Source organism: Melanotaenia boesemani, chromosome 17, assembly GCF_017639745.1.
Source record: "Melanotaenia boesemani isolate fMelBoe1 chromosome 17, fMelBoe1.pri, whole genome shotgun sequence".
Lineage (NCBI taxonomy): Eukaryota > Metazoa > Chordata > Actinopteri > Atheriniformes > Melanotaeniidae > Melanotaenia > Melanotaenia boesemani.
In genome coordinates this window covers 29,325,764-29,344,603 of record NC_055698.1, presented here as the reverse complement: position 1 = coordinate 29,344,603, position 18,840 = coordinate 29,325,764, and the positions used below count along the sequence as shown (strand labels likewise).

Below are 18,840 nucleotides of genomic sequence, written 5' to 3'. Positions count from 1 at the left end.
CTGACTCCATCTTTAAAGGAGACAAAATAATCTCCATGTCTTTAGAAGGAACTGAACATGCTGGCCTGGGAGGAGGAGCAGAACTGCTGCATCTCCAAGAGTAAACATGAGCATCTTTATATTCTCATTTAATAAGAAATAAATGCTTTAGCGTTGGTGAGAAATCCCACGGATGCAGGCCAGTGAGTTAGAGTCGTGGCTGTAGCTGATAAAAATAAATACATAAATAACTAACTAAATCAAACGTGTCTTCATATTAAAAACTGTCTCTGCCTTGGGTTGCAAAGGTCAAAGGAAAAGTTCATGCATCATACAGATATACTTTGAAGTACTTTTTATTCCCCAATTCTTCATTATCTTTTCTAGTGTAGATATTTATTTTCTAAAATAGAAGAGAAATTCTAGTTCAACTAAAGCATCCTTCTGTTATTTTTAACCGCAATCCTACTTTTTTATTTTTTAGCCAAAAAATTAAAACAATTAGGCAAAATATTAATTCCACACAGTCAAACAAGAAAATTAGTCTGTGTCTAAAACCCGGAAATAATTCTGATGTCATGTCACAATTTAAAATGGTGAATTTAAAAGTCCTACAAGAAACAGTTTGGCATTTGAAATCAACAACATGCACTCTGGACATGATACCATCCGACTTTTTAGAAAGTGATCTCCAACTGATAGTTAACAGCTCGCTGGCATCAGGCATTTTTCCCAAGTCACTAAAGATGGCTGCTATTAAGCCACTCCTAAAGAAAAGGACTCTAGACGCCTCTATAATGAACAACTATAGACCTGTCTCTAACCTCTCTTTTATTTCCAAGATTATTGAAAAAGTTGTATTTCACCAGCTTCATGACTTTTTAAATGAAAGTGGAAATCTTGATAAATTTCAGTCCGGCTTCCGACCTCATCACAGCACTGAAACAGCTCTGGTCAAAGTGTTAAATGACATTAGGTTGAATAACGATTCTGGTCAAGTATCAGTCCTGGTTCTGTTGGATCTCAGTGCTGCGTTTGATACTGTAGATCACAGAATCCTGTTGCACAAGCTGGAAAACTGGGTTGGACTTTCTGGAGCGGTCCTTAACTGGTTCAGGTCCTATTTAGAAGGCCGGAGTTATTTTGTTACGATCGGCAGCTATGAATCCGAGCGAGTGGCCATGACTTGTGGAGTCCCCCAGGGGTCAGTCCTTGGACCTCTTCTGTTCAACTTGTATATGCTCCCTTTGGGTAAAATATTACAAAACTATAGCATTAGTTATCAAAGTTATGCAGATGATTCACAACTTTATGTGTCTCTGTCACCAGATGACTGCAGTCCAATAGACTTAATGTGTCAGTGTCTGGAGCAAATAAACACCTGGATGAGGGAGAATTTCCTACAATTAAATGAAGACAAAACTGAGATTATTCTGTTTGGTAGCAAAGAGAAGAGGGTCAGCATTGGCAAACACCTGGAGACTCGGGCTCTTAAAATTACCAACCAAGTTCGTAACCTGGGAGTGTTGATAGACTCAGACCTGACTTTCAGCAGCCATATCAAAGCTGTCACTAAGAAGCTTTTTACCAGCTCAGAAACATCAACAGAATTAAAAGTTTAGTTTCCCAGAAAGACCAAGAGAAACTCATCCATGCATTCATCTCCAGTAGACTGGATTACTGTAATGGTCTTTTAACAGGACTTCCTAAAAAGAGCATTAAACATCTGCAGCTCATCCAGAACGCTGCTGCTAAAGTTTTAACCAGGACTAAGAGATCTGAACACATCACACCAGTTTTAACATCTTTACACTGGCTTCCAGTCAGTCACAGAATAGATTTTAAAACCCTTCTGATTGTTTACAAATCCCAGAATGGTTTAGGCCCAGAATACATCTGTGATATGTTCAGAGAATATTAACCTAGCAGAGCTCTTAGATCCAAAGACTCTGGTCAACTAGTCCAGGCCAGAGTCCAGACTAAACATGGAGAAGCAGCATTTAGCTGTTATGCTGCAAACAAATGGAACAAACTGCCAGTGGAGATTAAACTTTCCCCAAATGTAGACATTTTTAAATCCAGGTTAAAAACTTTTTTTTTCTCATGCGCCTATGCATGAAATCTGCACGGTAACTTTTTTTTAACTTATCTTGCTTTTAATCATTTTAATGTAATTTATTATTTTATTGTGATTATGTGTTGATTATGTGTTGATGCCTTTTACTATTCTAAATATCTGTAATGTCTTTGTTTTATGTAAAGCACTTTGAATTGTCCTGTACATGAAATGTGCTATACAAATAAACTGCCTTGCCTTGCCTTGCCTTGCCTTACTTTTACATTATTTAACAAATCTCAGTAAGAGATCTAAGTAAGTTTTAGACAAATAATGAGTCAAATAAAATAAAATCTAAATAATTTTTATTTCAACATAAAAACCTTTGTCATGAATAAAATCACAAACAAGATAAAACAAATACAGGAGAGTTACTGAGCAACTCATGAAGAAAAGGATGAAAGGATCATGACAGGGTCACCATGTGTTTTTCTTCCGCATTGGATCTGGTCCTTAACGCCACAGTGACCCTTTTTTTTTTAGAAATTTTTTAGAAATATATGATTTCAAACCAGCTTATCTATTAGATTTGAACTCAAATACTCAATAATCTCTAACAACACACCTTATTAACATCTTAATGAAATGTGTCTCCTAGACATTAGATCTTAGATATTTTAAGTGATCGTAGGTTTAAAAGTCCTCTGCAGTATTTTCTGTTATAAACCAGTGATGGTCAGACTGGTGAGGACGATGAATCCATTAACTGCTGTAGGAGTGAGATACTGGTCCTTTAATGCATCTAATAACTCTGGGACACCACACATGTTCACATTATTTCCTTTTTACAGATGTTGATTTAGAAAGTTCTGCAGCATTTCAGTACGATTATTTGTTAAACCATGTTATTGAGATGTCTGATGGTCCAGAGCAAGTTGAGGTTACTAAATTCATTTTATAAACATACAAAAGTAAAAAGAGAAGAAAACAAAAACAAGAAATAGAAGTTAACACTGAACAAAACAAAAATTTAAACTTAATTAAAATTTCCAGACATTTCTTTTAGATTATTTTGATTTAAAAAAGGAGTAGACAGAAACAGGAACTTTTCCAGGCCTACCCCTTATTTATAATATTTATGTTTCTATATTAAAAGAGTGTACTTGTAAATGAGTATTTAATGTATTACACAAGTAATGTAAATATAGATCTAAATAAATAAAACCTGCTCCCGTACAATAACAAGCAGTTGATGGTGAAACATTCATGTTCCTCCAACAACAAAACAACAAGAAGACAAATAGGACATTATGCTTCCATCCTGTATCTGTTAAGTAAATTATTTCTAAATAGCAAGTTGAGCCTGAATCAGAGTTGATGTATTCATGGCTTCTTACAGCAGGAGGAAGGAGAACAGGTTCAGGGAAGAGACATTACTCACATAAAGTTAGAGATTTTCTACTTTAGAGTGGAAAATACAGAAAATATAAAAAGTTGATGCTACACTGATATTTTATCATGAATGTAGAATTTAAGTAGAATCATAAAACGATAATTCCTCATTTCAGACAATTTTTTGAACCAAAAACTAACAATAATGGTGGGTAGACCACAACATAAAAATGTCCACGTCTCAATAACTTGTCATGTGTTCGGTGTGGTTTTGGTCTGATGATGTGTGAATGTGAACAGGATGATGAAGAGGACGGTTTAGATACAAGCTGTAACTGAATCAGAACATTTAGTGGTTCAATCATGGTTCAGACACTTCTTTGTATTATTTGCAGTTAATCACCTTGTTAGTAAAACAGCATATTGTACAATTAGTACATAAACGTTGAATAGAGCCTATTGTTAGACCAAAACTAAGATGGTGCCAGCAGTGTGCACGGCCTGCCGTCTGTCAGGTTTCCTCGGCCTTCTGGTTTTATTTTTGGTACTTTCAATTAGTTTTTGCTTTTATACTGCTCCTGCTCGTTTTGTTTATGATCGCCAGTCACTTCTTAACATCCGAGTGGCTTGTGAACGGCTTCTACAGTTCAGGTTGGAGATTCCTACAGCTGGTACTCCTCCTCCTCCTCGCCTGTCTGCAGTTCCAGCTTACCTGTGCCGTGCTCCCTGCGTCATTCCCCGCAGGAATCGCTTCAGGAAACGGGGAAAGCGGGGAGGTGTTGTAGTGAGACTTAGGGTCCGCTTGTGCTCCACCAGTGGTGGTTTCCTGGATCTTTTCTCTGGATCCTGCCCCTCAGGTCGAACAGCTGATTTTGGCTTACGGTGGAGTCAAGCTTTTCTGCTGCTGTACATGATTCTGTCCTCCCTAGTCTGATTGATTGCTGTACTATTAATGCCGATGATTTTGCTGATTTATTTAACTACACATGCACGGGTATATTGGATGCTATTGCGCCATTTGTGACTAGGCGCTCTAAACCTGCGCCAGAACCGTGGTTGGATGATTCCATCCGCGCTCTCAGGCGTTTGTGCAGGCGTGCAGAGAGACGTTGTAAAAGGGATGGACTCCAGGTCTCTTTGGGTTTATTGAAGGATTGTCTCTCCAACTATCAGTCTGCTGTAAAATCTGCTAAAACGCGCTACATTTCTAACCTGGTGGCGAGCAGCAGCCACAATCCCCAGGTTCTTTTTAGCACTCTAAATCGTCTCATCAATCCTTCTAAGTCCTCTTGTGTAGCACCTTCACGCTCATTGTGCGACAAATTTCTAAGTTTTTTTACAGGCAAGATTGCTGCTATCAGGTCTTTATCCCCTCCCTCTGGGTTAGATCCTGCTGTCTTGTCAGAGTGGTCATCTGTTTTTGAGCAGTTTGAGCAGGTGTCACTTTCTGAACTCTCGGATGTGGTCTTTCACTTGAAATCTTCTTTTTGCCCCCTCGATAGCTGTCACCCTGCGCTAATTAAAAGTACTTTTAGCTCCATCGGCCCTGTTATTTTGTCCCTAATTAATTCCTGCCTGTTTTCAGGCTGTGTTCCTGCTGCTTTTAAGCATGCTCTTGTGCAGCCTCTTTTAAAGAAACCTAACTTAGATCCCTCAGTTCTGACTAACTACAGGCCGATTTCCAAATGACCCTTTTTATCAAAAGTTTAAGAAAAAATAGTGTGCATTCAATTACAGGCTCACTTAGATTTTAGTAAAGTTTTAGAAAAATTTCAGTCTGGTTTTAAGTCTCTCCACAGTACTGAAACTGCACTTTTAAGAGTTTTTAATGACCTGTTTTTAGTTACTGACTCTGGAAGTCCTGCGGTTTTGATTCTCTTAGACCTGACCGCAGCCTTTGACACAGTGGACCACCAAATCCTCCTGACCCGCTTAGAGCAGTGTGTCGGTATTAGAGGAACTGCCCTGCGCTGGTTCCAGTCTTACTTGTCGGACCGGTCGTTTTGTGTTCACCTTGACGAGTTTGCCTCAGCTGCTGCCCCTCTCAGTTATGGGGTCCCACAGGGGTCCATTTTGGGTCCACTGCTTTTTTCCCTGTATATGCTGCCCTTGGGGTCTATTTTTCAGAAGCACAATATTGCCTACCATTGCTTTGCTGATGATGTTCAGATCTACATTCCCTTAAAACCACAGGGGGATTCTCTGACTAACCTTCTCAGCTGCTTGTATGATCTAAAAGCATGGATGGATTTAAATTTCCTCCACTTAAATAAGGACAAAACTGATATTGTTGTTTTTGGAAATTCAGAGCTTCTAAATGGTGCAGTTAGTGTTCTCGGTCCGCTGACCTCCTTTTGTCGAACCCATGCCAAAAATCTGGGTGTTATTATTGACAACTCCTTTAACTTCCACCGGCAGGTTAACTCTGTAGTCAAAAGTGTGTTTTTCCATCTGAGGATGCTCAGCAAGTTAAAGCCCTACCTGCCCAAGTATGACTTAGAAAAAGTTATTCACCTGCTCATTATGTCCCGTATAGATTACTGCAACTCCCTATATTAAGGCATTGACCACACATCTCTACATCGACTGCAGCTTGCCCAAAATGCTGCTGCTCTGTTGCTTACAGGGACAAGACGACGTGATCACATCGCCCCTGTGCTCGCCTCCTTGCATTGGCTTCCTGTTATGTTTAGGACCCAGTACAAGATTTTATTAATTGTTTTTAAAGCTTTAAATGGTTTGGCTCCCTCGTACTTGTCAGAGTTGCTACACCAGCATGCCCCAGCAAGGATGTTGAGGTCCTCTTCACAGCTCCTACTGAAGGTCCCAAATGCCAGACTTAAATCCAGGGGCGACAGAGCTTCTCTGTTGCTGCTCTTAAGCTGTGGAACAGACTTCCCCTTCACATTAGAGCGGCTCAGTCTGTCGCTGGTTTTAAGTCTTTACTCAAAACCTACTTCTTTGCACTGACATTTGAACAAAACTGAGCTTGACATTCGCGTGTTTTATTATTTAATTTTATTCTAGTTTTTAATTCTAGTTTTGTTGTTTTTATTATTTTATAGATTTTATCTTTTTATCAATTTTTATTTCTGTTTTTATTTTCATTGGTTTTTATTGTTTTATTGTGTAGTGTTTATTTTAACTGTGGAGTGTTTTTTGTTCTGTTGTTCAGCACTTTGGGCAACTACTGTTGCAGAAAATGTGCTTTATAAATAAACTTGAACTTGAACTTGAATACACTTGTATTAATAATTTTAAAGAAAGTTGAATTAAGTTCACCTGTAAAGGTTTTAGTACATTTAAGGTTCACTCTGACGTCATTCAACAACAACATTGGTGCTCTGCTCTGCCAAGTTCCTAATTATGTCCACCTGTATCTTGCAATTATTCTCATGCCACTCACCTTTTTGCCTTTTAATCCTCCTCTTGTCACACCTCCAGAGAAATTCTTACCTGCATACTTTCATCTTTTCAGTCTGAGTTTAGTTCATTTGAGGTTCTCAGGTTCATCACATTGTGGGCTTGATCACACAAACAGCTGTTGTTCACTGTCACCAGATGTGAGAACATCTAAGTGTCGACTGTTATCTCCCATCATGCTGCTTGTTGTAAATGTTGTCAGACACACGACACCCAACATGCAAAGACCTTTTAGGTTTATTTACTAAATGATCATTGTTACATAACTGAAAACAGAGGATGGTCAGTTTTCTACACAAGGCTTTATGCTCCTTTTTAGGGTTTGATTATCTGAAGATAAGTTTTGGTCACAAAATCAAATATTATGTTGAGACATGAACACATCTTTCACATGAGTGAGTGTGAGAGTCAGTTTCATGGCTCAGAATGAAACGGTCCAAGTGGAAGCTTTGAGTTTGTGATTTTACTTTTGATTTTGGCCGCTGTAATGATGTGGAAATGCTTTGTAATGCTTGTAAAATAAACATTTTTACAGTCATTTTTTGTGGTTTGTGTTTGTGGTTTAAACATGTCGTTCACACAGAAAACAGTGCTGTAAAATGTTCACTAATGGAGGTGAACAGTAAGTGGGTCCCTTTTATGTGTGGTGAACAGAAACCCAGACATGCTGTAAATATTCAGGATGTCTGTTATACTGATGTCAAATGTCGTGTATACTGAACCGAATTAGCAGTTTTACATACGTTTTAGTAACAAAGTGAAGGAGCTCACGATATGTTCTATACCAAGCCTGTTCAGTTTAGTCCCACAGTCCTGCAGGTTTTCAGTGTTTCCCTACTCCAACACATCTGACTCAAATTAAATGGATCCAGCAGTTTTATCCAAAGACTCATTAGTTTGAGTCAGGTGTGTTGGAGCAGGGAAACATTGAAAACCTGCATGACTGCAGTCCTTGTGGAACCAAATTGAATAGCCCTTGTTATGATCAAAGTTCATGTTCTTGGTTTTTGTATTTATGGTTAATTTTTGTTCTGTGTTGCTTTTTGGTTCTTGCTCATTAGTTCACATGTTCCTGATAAGTCCCTCAGTGTTTTTATACCCCTTGGTTTTCAGTTTCCTTTGTCAGATTCTTGTTTTTTTTTTTTTTTTTTTTTTTTTTACATGCTTTCCATCTCCCTCCACAAGTCATCATCTGCGTCCTCACCTTTGTCGCATCCTGACAGTCCTGGTCTGTGGGTTGTTATGTGTATTTGTGCTGTTCCAACATCAGGCCCTGTCCATCTACATGCATCAAGTCAGGGCACCTGGACCCCAGAAAAACCCTCTCTGGTGATCACACATATACCATTAAGCTGATATTGTTTAGTGAAAACTAGTTTTACAGTCTGGTTGGGAACAAGTGATCAAGAGAAATTAACCAATTGTAAACAGAAAAAAACCTCAACAAAAAATAGAGCTTTTTAGTAAATGGAAAGAAAGATTTTTGCTCTATCAAATACTGTATATCATGATGTTTATATTTCATAAATCAGTAACACGGTGTCAGTACTTCACAGTGTAACTGTACCACAGTAACATGAAAGTGAAGAATCTCAGGTGTCCAACATCAACAGTGAGGTGAAACTGCTTTTGTTCAAGTTTTCATTTAACTGAATGATTGATGGTTGTTTTAAGGCTTTTTTCTGCTGGTAAAAAAACCCACTAAACCCTGATATTACACTCATCCATTCTCTCAGAAAATCCTTGTTCAGAAACAGTGAGATTATTTTGTTTAAAGCTGTTTCAGTTGGTAACATGAACTAAATAAAAGAGGAAAGTAGTGAAACAAACACACCAGGCCACAGTTGTTGATGTAGTAAATTTAATTTAGTTAAATTTAATTCCCACATGGCAGTCATGTATAACCTACAGCTTTGTTCCACACAGGAAAAACAGAGATATCGACTTCAGTTCCACACCGAAGAGAGTCATGTCTCATCCTGGACTCCATATAAAAATGTTACTGAAGATCCATAAATTCAGCCCAAATATGATGATTTTTGATTATTTAAGATGTTCAGTTAAGTATCATTTTTAATATTACTTTGCACTTTGCACTTTATCACCCAAGGCCAGTTTAGTGGTAAGTAAATCTTACAAAGATCAAGTTTTTAATTTTTTTTCCCTCTGTTATTTAATGTTTTAAAATCCAAAGTTCCTTGACATCATCAGATGATTTTAGTATATCAAAAATTAACATGTCAATTGTGAACATGACAAACATTAAATAAAAACTATCATAATAAAAATCAGCACATAATAAATATAAATCTCATTCTCTTTTATACTCGGTGCAAAACTCCATATTTAACATGATGAAATATGTACACGCGTGTGTTTGTGTGTTAATCTGTGTTATTTCTGTGTTTGTGGAGTGTATTCCACAGGAAGATAAAAGTGTGTAAAGAGGACGTCTCAGAGTTGATTCACCGTTGCATGAAGGAAAGTTCTAAGTTTTCCTCCTGAGTCCAGATCAAGCTCAACTCCTGAGTGTTTTCCTCTGTGTGGAACTAGAATTATTAAAGCTGATTGTTGCTTTTAGTTCATACTGGATTCAAACTCCACTTTCTACAAGCATGGGTCTGTAAAATTTCTTTTAGTAAAATAAAACATTCAAAAAACCCTGAAAACACAACACACAGCCCCAAAATGTTGTTAAACTGACTGTTGTGTCCTGTGATGATGAAGCTGAACTTTTCATCATGTTGTGGTTTGTTATAAATTGTCTGAAGCAAACTTCTCTACAATGAGGTGAAACGTTGCTGATAACACACAGAATATGACTCCTTTAGAAAAGAAAACAGTCTTTTAAATCTCTGATGTTTTTACAAATAGAAAATCTAAAACTCACTGAATTAAAATCTCTAAATTTATTGACCATTAATTTCTTCATGTCAGTTATTTCCTGTTTGTTTCGTACATCAGTCTGATCACATTGTAAAGTATGTGCTGATGCAGCTTTGAGAAATTAAAACATGATTAAGAAAAACTTTAAATTAGACATTTTATCTACGACTTGTCAAAATTAAAACAAGATATCTATATTTATTAGAAAAAGAAAAATGCTGGCAGAATATTTACAAACTGGGAAATAATATAAAATATTTCTATTTTGCCTCTGTGAGAACAAACGAGTCTGTTCTGGAGGAAACATGTACAGTATAAGTGATTTCATGTTTTCTAAATAGATTCTCTGAAAATTACCCAATTATTTAAAGATGTAGCAGGAAGTTATGTTTCTGTTTATTACTGAAAATCAAGATTAAAGGATTCTATAAGATCAATATTTATGTCTGATCAGGAAACCCAGACACCAGAAACAAAGAATTAGAAGGTTTGGTGGATTTTTTAGTTAATGGCTTTTTATTGTTTGAGGAGTTTGTGATGTTTTCATTGTTCTGAGCTTCACTTCAACATGTTTATGTCTCTCCAGGGAGGAAAAGTTGTTCATGTTGGTAACGAACATTTAAACGTCTCACCGAGGAAATTCCACTATTAACTATCAGATCACATAGAAATACTAGTTAATCTACTTTTACTCTTCCACTTAATGTGAGTTCCAATGAATCATAATTTATAACAACATCCCAGATGCTTCTATCAAATAATTATACAAATACGGATTAATTAATCAAGGTGATGGTGAAGGTGGTGATGTTGCTTCTTGTTTCAAAGCAAACTTTATTCATCAGCCTGAGGAGACAAAAGATCAAAGATTACACAAAATAGAACAGATTAATGTAAATGTTTGAAGGGTTTATTCAGCAAAACAACTTATTTATGATGTAATTAAAACTGAAAATAATAATAATAATAATCCAAATACTCACTATAAATTAATTTAATTTTCAACTCAACTCAGGAATCATGTGCTCCTGGACCTCAGTGCTGTCAACATCTGTAAAGTCAGAAACACAGTTCGTCTGCTTCCTGCTCTGAAATGTTTCTTAAGTAAATATTTACAAGAAATAAATCTGAAAATATTCTTTTGCACAAAACACAGAAATGATCTGCAATGATCTGAGATCAGAGGACACAGATAATAAATAGTACTTACGACATGGAGGACGCTTTACTGAAATAAAAAGAAAGAAACATTATTTATGTTACAGTTAAAATAAATTTCCTTTAACCTTCCTTTACATCATCATCTAATGTTCACATTCTCATAAAACTGGCTGAGTGTTGCAGATCTTGTTAGTTTATTTAATTTAATAATACTAGCAGTTTAGTTTCTTTTTCTTTGTCTAAGTAAAAATACTGAAAAGTAGAAAGTAAAGTCTCACCGCTCTTCTTTTTGTAAAGAATGAACCTGATCACAGCAACAACAGCAAGAACAACCACAGCAACAATGATGATGAAGATCATGATGTTGGAATTTGCTGTAAACAAACACAAATTCAATAAATTATATTTCCATTCTTAACCTAACATTTGTTTTATTTGTTGATATTTATGTTTTTCTTCACTCCTTTGATGGAGATTTATTTGACTTATCTGTGTTTGGATTTTATTAATTATTGTCAATAAAAAATTTAATTAAACATTTATGTGTCGTCCAATACAGCAGTTTCCGTGGTTACACATAAACAAGGTCATATACTCTTAAAATAGTTAAATAAAGCCATTGAATTTATTTAAAAGAGAACTAGTTTTAAATCAGAATTATTGATTATTTAAAGGTAAATAAGCAGCAACATAAACATGTGATTGACTGTAATATATTTCTATCGAGCTTTTGCTTTAGTTAATAACGACTGCGCCTCATCAGTAATCCCTGTGGGTTTTATCTGCAGGTGTGTGTGAGGCCCCGGAGAAGAGGGTATGGAGTGATCAGCATTTTAAAACATTTCTGTGTCGACGTTTGCTGCTGTTGTTACTGAGGTGTTACTGAGGGTAACGCTGCTGCTATGATAAAAACTTGCATTCAACAGTCATAAAGTACCGAAGGACTAGTTCACAACTTCACATGTTCTTAACTTCTGACTTACAGTAATTGGTCTTGATTTTTGTTTTCTCCAGTGGATGGACGATGTCTTGTGCTCCAAAAAGCTGAAACACACATTCATACTTTGTCCAGTCTTCAGTTCCAACCAATGAAAGATCCATGTCGACACTCATCTGGAAGGTTCCATCATTGTTGGGGAGGATCTGTCCTTTGTCCACCCCCTCATGAATCTCCTCTCCATCTTTCCTCCAGAAGAGTTCAGCTCTGTTGGGATAGAAACCGGTAGCGTGGCATCTGACTGGAGAGGAGAGAGTCTTCTGGAGGAAAGACACTGAAGGAAGAACTGGAGAGAAAACGGTTTACAGTTTCTTTATTAATAGTTTAACTACATAATAATCCATTAAATCCATTAAATCTATTAAAATACCATAGCTGCATATGTTAAAGTGAAAAGAAGAAAAGAGGAGCTGGTTCAGGATAAATAAATATGAAGTGATGTAAGAAGGTGAGAAAACAGTTGGGAACGTTAAAATATGGAGAATAAAAACCGTCATGTGTAGAAATGGAGCAGAGAGGAAGACACAAGTGTGATTAATATATAAAGATTCATAGACAAAAGAGAGGAAATTACCAGGGAGGAGCTTTGGTTTTAAAAAGGAAATAAAGATTAAAATGAGATGGAGCAGGTTTTACAGCACATACATGTAACATGTGAATTCTCTGTGTCTGTTACACTGAATCAGTTCAGGTGATTCTACCTGTTCTCATCAAAGAGCTCCTCCCATAGTTCAGGTACTTCTTCAGCCACTCAGGACAAATGTGGTGGAGGTAATTCTTCTTCTGTGCTGTCAAAGCTTTGTTATTGTCCAGCTTGTGTTTGGTGATGACAGCCTGTGGTGCTGCAGCGATCCATGATTCTGTCTTCAGGTCTAGAGCTACAAAGTCTTCTCCATCATAACCGTGCTGATCATAACCTTTAACCTGTCCAGTGTCATCATCCCAGTCACAGCCATACATCCACTGGTAAATGTGAACACCTGAGAGACACAGAGAGAGTTTACTGTGGATCACAGCCGTCACACAGAGACACATTAGCATGAAGACACTGAAAGGTTGTGTTGAAGCTTTGCAGCAGAACAACTTTAACAAAACAAGCAGATAAATAGTGAAACATAAACAAACCTTCTGTTCGGTTGAAGTGTTTCTTTGCTGTTTCAATGTTGGCAATGAAAAGCTTGTGGGCACCGATTAAACTGTCAGTTTCACTTGCCAGATACTGTGGATCATCTTCTGAAACTCTCCTCATCCAGTCCTGTTTGGGCTCTACTCTCCTGCTGTCGCTGTAAAATGGATCATCTGAACATCATCAACAAACCCGACGGCCACAAACTCAGGAAGTTTCTGACTTGAGAGGACGCAGTGTAGAAATACTTCATAGAGCGAATCACTGGTAAAATATAAAACAATAACAACAATATGATTTAATTTTCTCAATTTAAGATTATTTTACTGCAAGCTGAGCAGAAAAGAACTCTGGTTGTTTTAATTAAAGGTTCATTAAACGTCTCTTTCAGAGTAACAAGAAATGCAGAAAATATTGTTTTACTCTCTGATTACATTAAAATTTTATTTATTTTACTTTCAGCAATTTTCATAAAATATTTAATCAAATCGCCAAACCTCAGTTAAGTGAAGGATTTTTTTCTCTTTGACACATTAAACCTCTCAATGTTTCACCAGAACTTCTATTTAATTTGATCAGTTTCAGAGAAATAAAGTACATTTCTTTCTGTTTTTATCCTTTAAACATCAGTTTGTGCTGCTTTTTCTGTTTTTGATTGTAATTTGTTTCTGTTTGGTTTTATGCTTTTTTATTATAGTTAATTTTTATTTAAAAAAAATGTAAAGAATAACATATTTAATTATTTTGGATTTGATCAGAAGTTATAGTTTAAAAATTTATTTTAACAGTCTTTGACTTAAAAAAAAACAAACATTTTATCATTAAAACCAAAACTACAAATTTAAATGGATGAGAAACTAAAAATAAAATCATGTTCTATTCATGAATTTATAGATAACTGTGCGTCATGCAACCATGTCTGTATTTCGGGGGCAGCATGGATCAGTGGTCGTCCTGCAGCCCAAGGGTTGCCGGTTCGATCCCGACCCAGAGAGCTCATGTCGAGGTGTCCCTGAGCAAGACACCGAACCCCTAATTGCTCCTGGTGGGTCATGGTTGAGCGCCTCGCATGATAACTTCTGCCATCAGTGTGTAAATGGGTGAATGTGACATACATGTAAAGAGCTTTGGATAAAAGCGCTACATAAGTACATTTACCATTTTTTTAATTAATGTTAGTTTTTAGAATTAAAACCTGATATTTTGTAAACTCTACAATCTTTTCTAAAAATCAAACGTTCTCTCATCAGACAGATTTAGCTCATGAGAAAAGTTTATTATATTTTTTAAAACTCTTTCAGCAAAATATGTCTGCAGTTAAGTTTTTTTTTCAGATTCATTATTGTTCTTTGCTTTTAGCAAGTTTCAATTTCTGAAACCAAATTCTAGAAGATTTATTTTAGTTTTTTTGTGTTTGTTTGAATTATTGTGGCCATAACACATCAGCTATGATGGACGGGTTAATGGTGTATGTGGGTTGATGCATCCTGTAGTTAGTAAATAACATTAAACAACAGCCTGAATCTGCCAGATGCTCATACAGTAACTTATTTTAGAGACCAGTTTAGAAAACAACAAACTTTCAGATGTGACTCAGAGAAATATAGAATAACTCAGTGTGTGTTTTCAATATCATAAAATGTGTTTAATTAACTTATTATTTAACCTATGTTTAGGTAGTTGTGATTATATGTGTGTGTGTGTGTGTGTGTGTGACATCAGAGGCTGAAAACAAAAAGCCATCAGATGATATAAAGCAGCGTTTTTTCATATTTTCTTTTTTTTTTGTCCTTTTTTAGAAACAAAAGGAAAAGAAAATGTTTTTACATAAACCGCATGCCATGATCCAAGTAGGTCCAGTGTCTAATAGATAAAGCTTTAATTTCCTTTTGTACATCCCAGTCTTCTTCCCCTTCCTCTTTTCTTTATTAACCTAAAAGTGTTTTTTGGAGTTTTGTGCTGTATAAATAAAAGTGCCACTTTGGTGGATAAACTTCATTAGACCAGTTTAGATCCTTTAAAATATGCTGGACTTAACTGAATTGTTGAGATGAGTCGGGTCTTTGCTTCTTTATTTTAGCATTTATATGCAACTTTGTGCTGGAAGTAATAGATAATATTCAACGTTGTTTACAAGATCAAACCATTCAAATATCCGTTATGTATATGTATATATAATAATAACATACGTGTTTGCACTTAAAAAACACAAACAAGTATCTTTAGCCTCACAGCAGAGAAACTAGGTTATATTCTGATATTATTATTAAAATATTAAGCTGTCTGTCGGCACTAATATTTAAAAAAACAAGTGTTAAAGTAAATAAATCTAGTTTAAATATAAAACTTTAATAAGAATGTGTCAAAGTCTCCTGAACCAATAGGAGAGCCAAGCAACTTAGTCATCAGTCTCCAAGCAGAAACGGTGAAAACAGGTTTCAGCTGTGTTTACGTGCTCTGCAGTCAGACAAAAGGTGTGTTGATGATGTCATTTGCAGGTGCAGAAAAGAGCTGCCAGTTTATGAAGGTTTAAATAGTTTTAAAATATCCTGCATGCACTGTTTTAATTTAATATCTTAGAGTTTGTATGTAAAAGCATGAAACAAAGTCAGGTGGGTCACAGGAGTGTAAGATCAGTGTTTATAACCCCTACAGTATGGATTATTCTACATTACAAAAGCATAAAATCAGACACAGTAATCTGAGATATCAATAATCGGATGGAGATGTTTAACCTTCTCTGGCAAACTCTGCAAAAGTACCTCATTAAAAAGCTCCACTGCCTCCTATTGGTCATAAACTGCTATTAGATCTATCACATATGTAACATCCCTCCACTAAGCTGAAACTCTAGTAACTCAGATGTTAATGAAAAATAAATTAATTAAAGAATCTTGCAACCTTCACACACCTACTTTATAAAACATGTGAGACACAGGTAGTAGAATTAAATTCCTAAGTTGTGCTCTTTGTTTTCATAATAACAAAAATAACAGATACGTGCTAATCTGAACACAAGTAGATTATCTGTTACCAGCACAGTATTATTCAGCTTTTCTATTTATAAGTTGCTACACAAAGTCTCTCCTATTGGTGGTCTCCTGTTTGTTTGAGATTGGCTCCACTCGTTCGGTTGGTGAACCAAAGTATCTGTATTCTGCATCATCATGGATGCAACGTTGTCATCCTCTTGCTCAGCTGTCGTTACCTGAGATTATGTGCAGAACAATGGTGGAGATGTAATTTATCCCTCCTGTATGACATCAGGTATCACCAAAGGTAGATTTTGCTTCTGTTGGCTGATCAGTTGACCAATGTGCTGCCTGACAACTTTTCCTGACAGCACTGTAGGAACCAGGCCCTCCTGACATCTTTATATTAGTCCTGGTATCTGTTTAGGTCCACGTGGTCCATAGTTTTTTTTAATGACAGGAAATCTGGAAACAAAGCTGCAGTATTTTGTCATGTGTTGCATTTGGTTTTAATGCTACTTTATGTTTCAGATCAGGATGTATGAGGTCGAGTGTGTATCTCAATTTTCAGCCCATCATCAGCTAAATTGGAGATTTTCTGGTGAATTGCAATAATTAAATAAAACACTGTTTAACTTTGTTTTCTGTCTCCTGTGTGCTCTTTTTCTAAAAGTCCCTTCACAGCTCTTTCAGTTAGCCTATTAGATGCAGAATGAAACAAAGAAGATGATACGTGTGTTTCTATTTTGTGTCATAAGCTCTTTATTTATTTATTTATTTACTGACCAAACACGGGGCATTGTCAGATAAAACCATCTTAGGAATAGTAGTGTGCTGAAACATTCTCTCAGACATTTTATTCTGGCTGCTGTAGTACCTGAAGTCACTGAGTACATATATAGTAATTTTTAATGTGTATTGATGATCCTCATCAATATGTTTGTTTTATTCAGTCTGTCATCTTTTATTTTTTATTGGACCTGCTCTACACAGACGTTCCAGCATCTTCTTTTTTTCAAATACAGCTTAATGATTCATCACTAATCACTTTCATCCAATCATCTGCAATCCATGACTGTTTCTCTCAGTTTAACTTGTTGTCTTTCAGGTTTTGATGATGGTTTTCATTAAATTTGTCTGTGAACAGATTTCATTACCTTCATGTAATTTCTCACAAATTGATAAGAAATTTCGACTCCTGTTTCTGCATGTTTTTATTATTATTATTATTATTATTTTCATTAATTTGCTATTTAATGGCAAATACATTTGTTTTCATCTTCCAACTTTTTGTTTTTGATTTCTCCAGATTTTAAAAACCATCTTGTATCACTCTCTGAGAAATAATTTTTTGTCTAAATTTGAAAACAATTTCTACTGTTTCCATTGACAGCTCTGTTGCTGAGATCATGTTTCCTGCCAATCAGCAGGTTTAGCAGCTCATTTTGACTTCAAGCTAGTTTCTATGGTTAGAAGTTTAGACGTGCATTTATTTGAGAAATACAAATTAGAAAGTGTCTTTACTTTTCCCTTTGGATTGAACAAATTTTTCTCCACTTGATCTGAAACAAAAGTCAAAATAATAATAATAAAAATGTTATCTATTTTTTTCTTTTGAGATAATTTTAATAAAATTAGAATGTTAATTTGGTTAAATTAATTTGTGTTATGGTTTTCATTTTATTATTCATTTATTCACAGATTCATTTTTAAGAATTAAAAAGCTGAACAAACATCCTCCAAGAAACGTGATTCCATGATTTCTTTTCATGAGTTTTACTACAAACTCAAGGCAGAAGAACAGCTAAATTAACAGAAGTTATTTTAAGTGCATCACAATAATCGTCATCATAGATGCAACCTTTGATTTCTAAAAGCAGGTTTAAAAAAGTTTAAAACTTCTTGTTCTATAGCTACATATGTGGCTATAGCCTGGTCCTCTTAGAGGCAGATATGCCATGTCTTTACTTTTCTTCTTAGATCATTTCAGCAGACTTGTTTATTTTCACCCAATTTTCAAGGAATTCAGAGTTTGTGAGCTCTGATTTTAACAGCAGGAGGATATTTTCTATTCGACACAATTCCATTCAGCAGATGTTGATGTTTTTTTTAATGATTTTGTACAATGATTACCTTTCAGTTAGAGAAGGTTTTTAGTGCAAGCTCACCCACAAACTTTTCAAATCTAATATGAGAATATAAAGTTGAAGTGAGGAGGATGTAAATCCAGGAACAAGTTTAATCTGTGTCTGTGGTCAGCAGCCCAGTGTGTCGATCCCTATTTGAAGTTATACCACCTTTAACACTGTAGATAAACAGTGTTTCTTTGGAGGCATTTGTTAAAAACAGGCATAAAATAAATAAAAAACATTGCAATGAAAGTTACATTTTTTAAGAGAACTGAAAATATTGTGATGTTGGTGCCAGGTGATATCTTACTGCATTTGATCATATCACCATTTCTGAATTTTATACAGACCTTCTAACTCTTTTAGTTTTTGTTGTTATGACTCTTTACACTCTTTACTCATGAATTTGTCAGTGATGACTCACTAATTTAAGATTTTAGGTAATTCTTGCTGAGAACCACCGGAGAACATAGAAATTCAGATGTAGTCTAACATGTCAGCATACACAAAGTTACTCAAATATCTGCATTTTTCATTAAAATTTGTAGTTTGTAACTGTTTTATAATCAAAATTTAAACTAAACCTGAAGTGAGAACTAAGAGATTCAGATCCTTAGTCCAGTACTTCATGATATTAATCTTTCATTGACTCTCAGAAATGTCCTCAGGACATCTCACTTTAACAAGAAAATAAAAATCCACAGATGTCCAAACAATAT

The 18,840-nt window shown here is 35.6% G+C and overlaps 1 protein-coding gene and 1 pseudogene across 1 annotated transcript in view; one reads left to right on the top strand and one right to left on the bottom strand.

Annotated features, from left to right (window-relative positions):
- LOC121656615 (H-2 class I histocompatibility antigen, Q9 alpha chain-like) overlaps positions 1-18,840 on the top strand; it is a 73,918-nt gene that overhangs the window by 36,056 nt on the left and 19,022 nt on the right. The window lies entirely within an intron of this gene.
- LOC121656632 lies at positions 11,855-13,273 on the bottom strand (annotated as a pseudogene).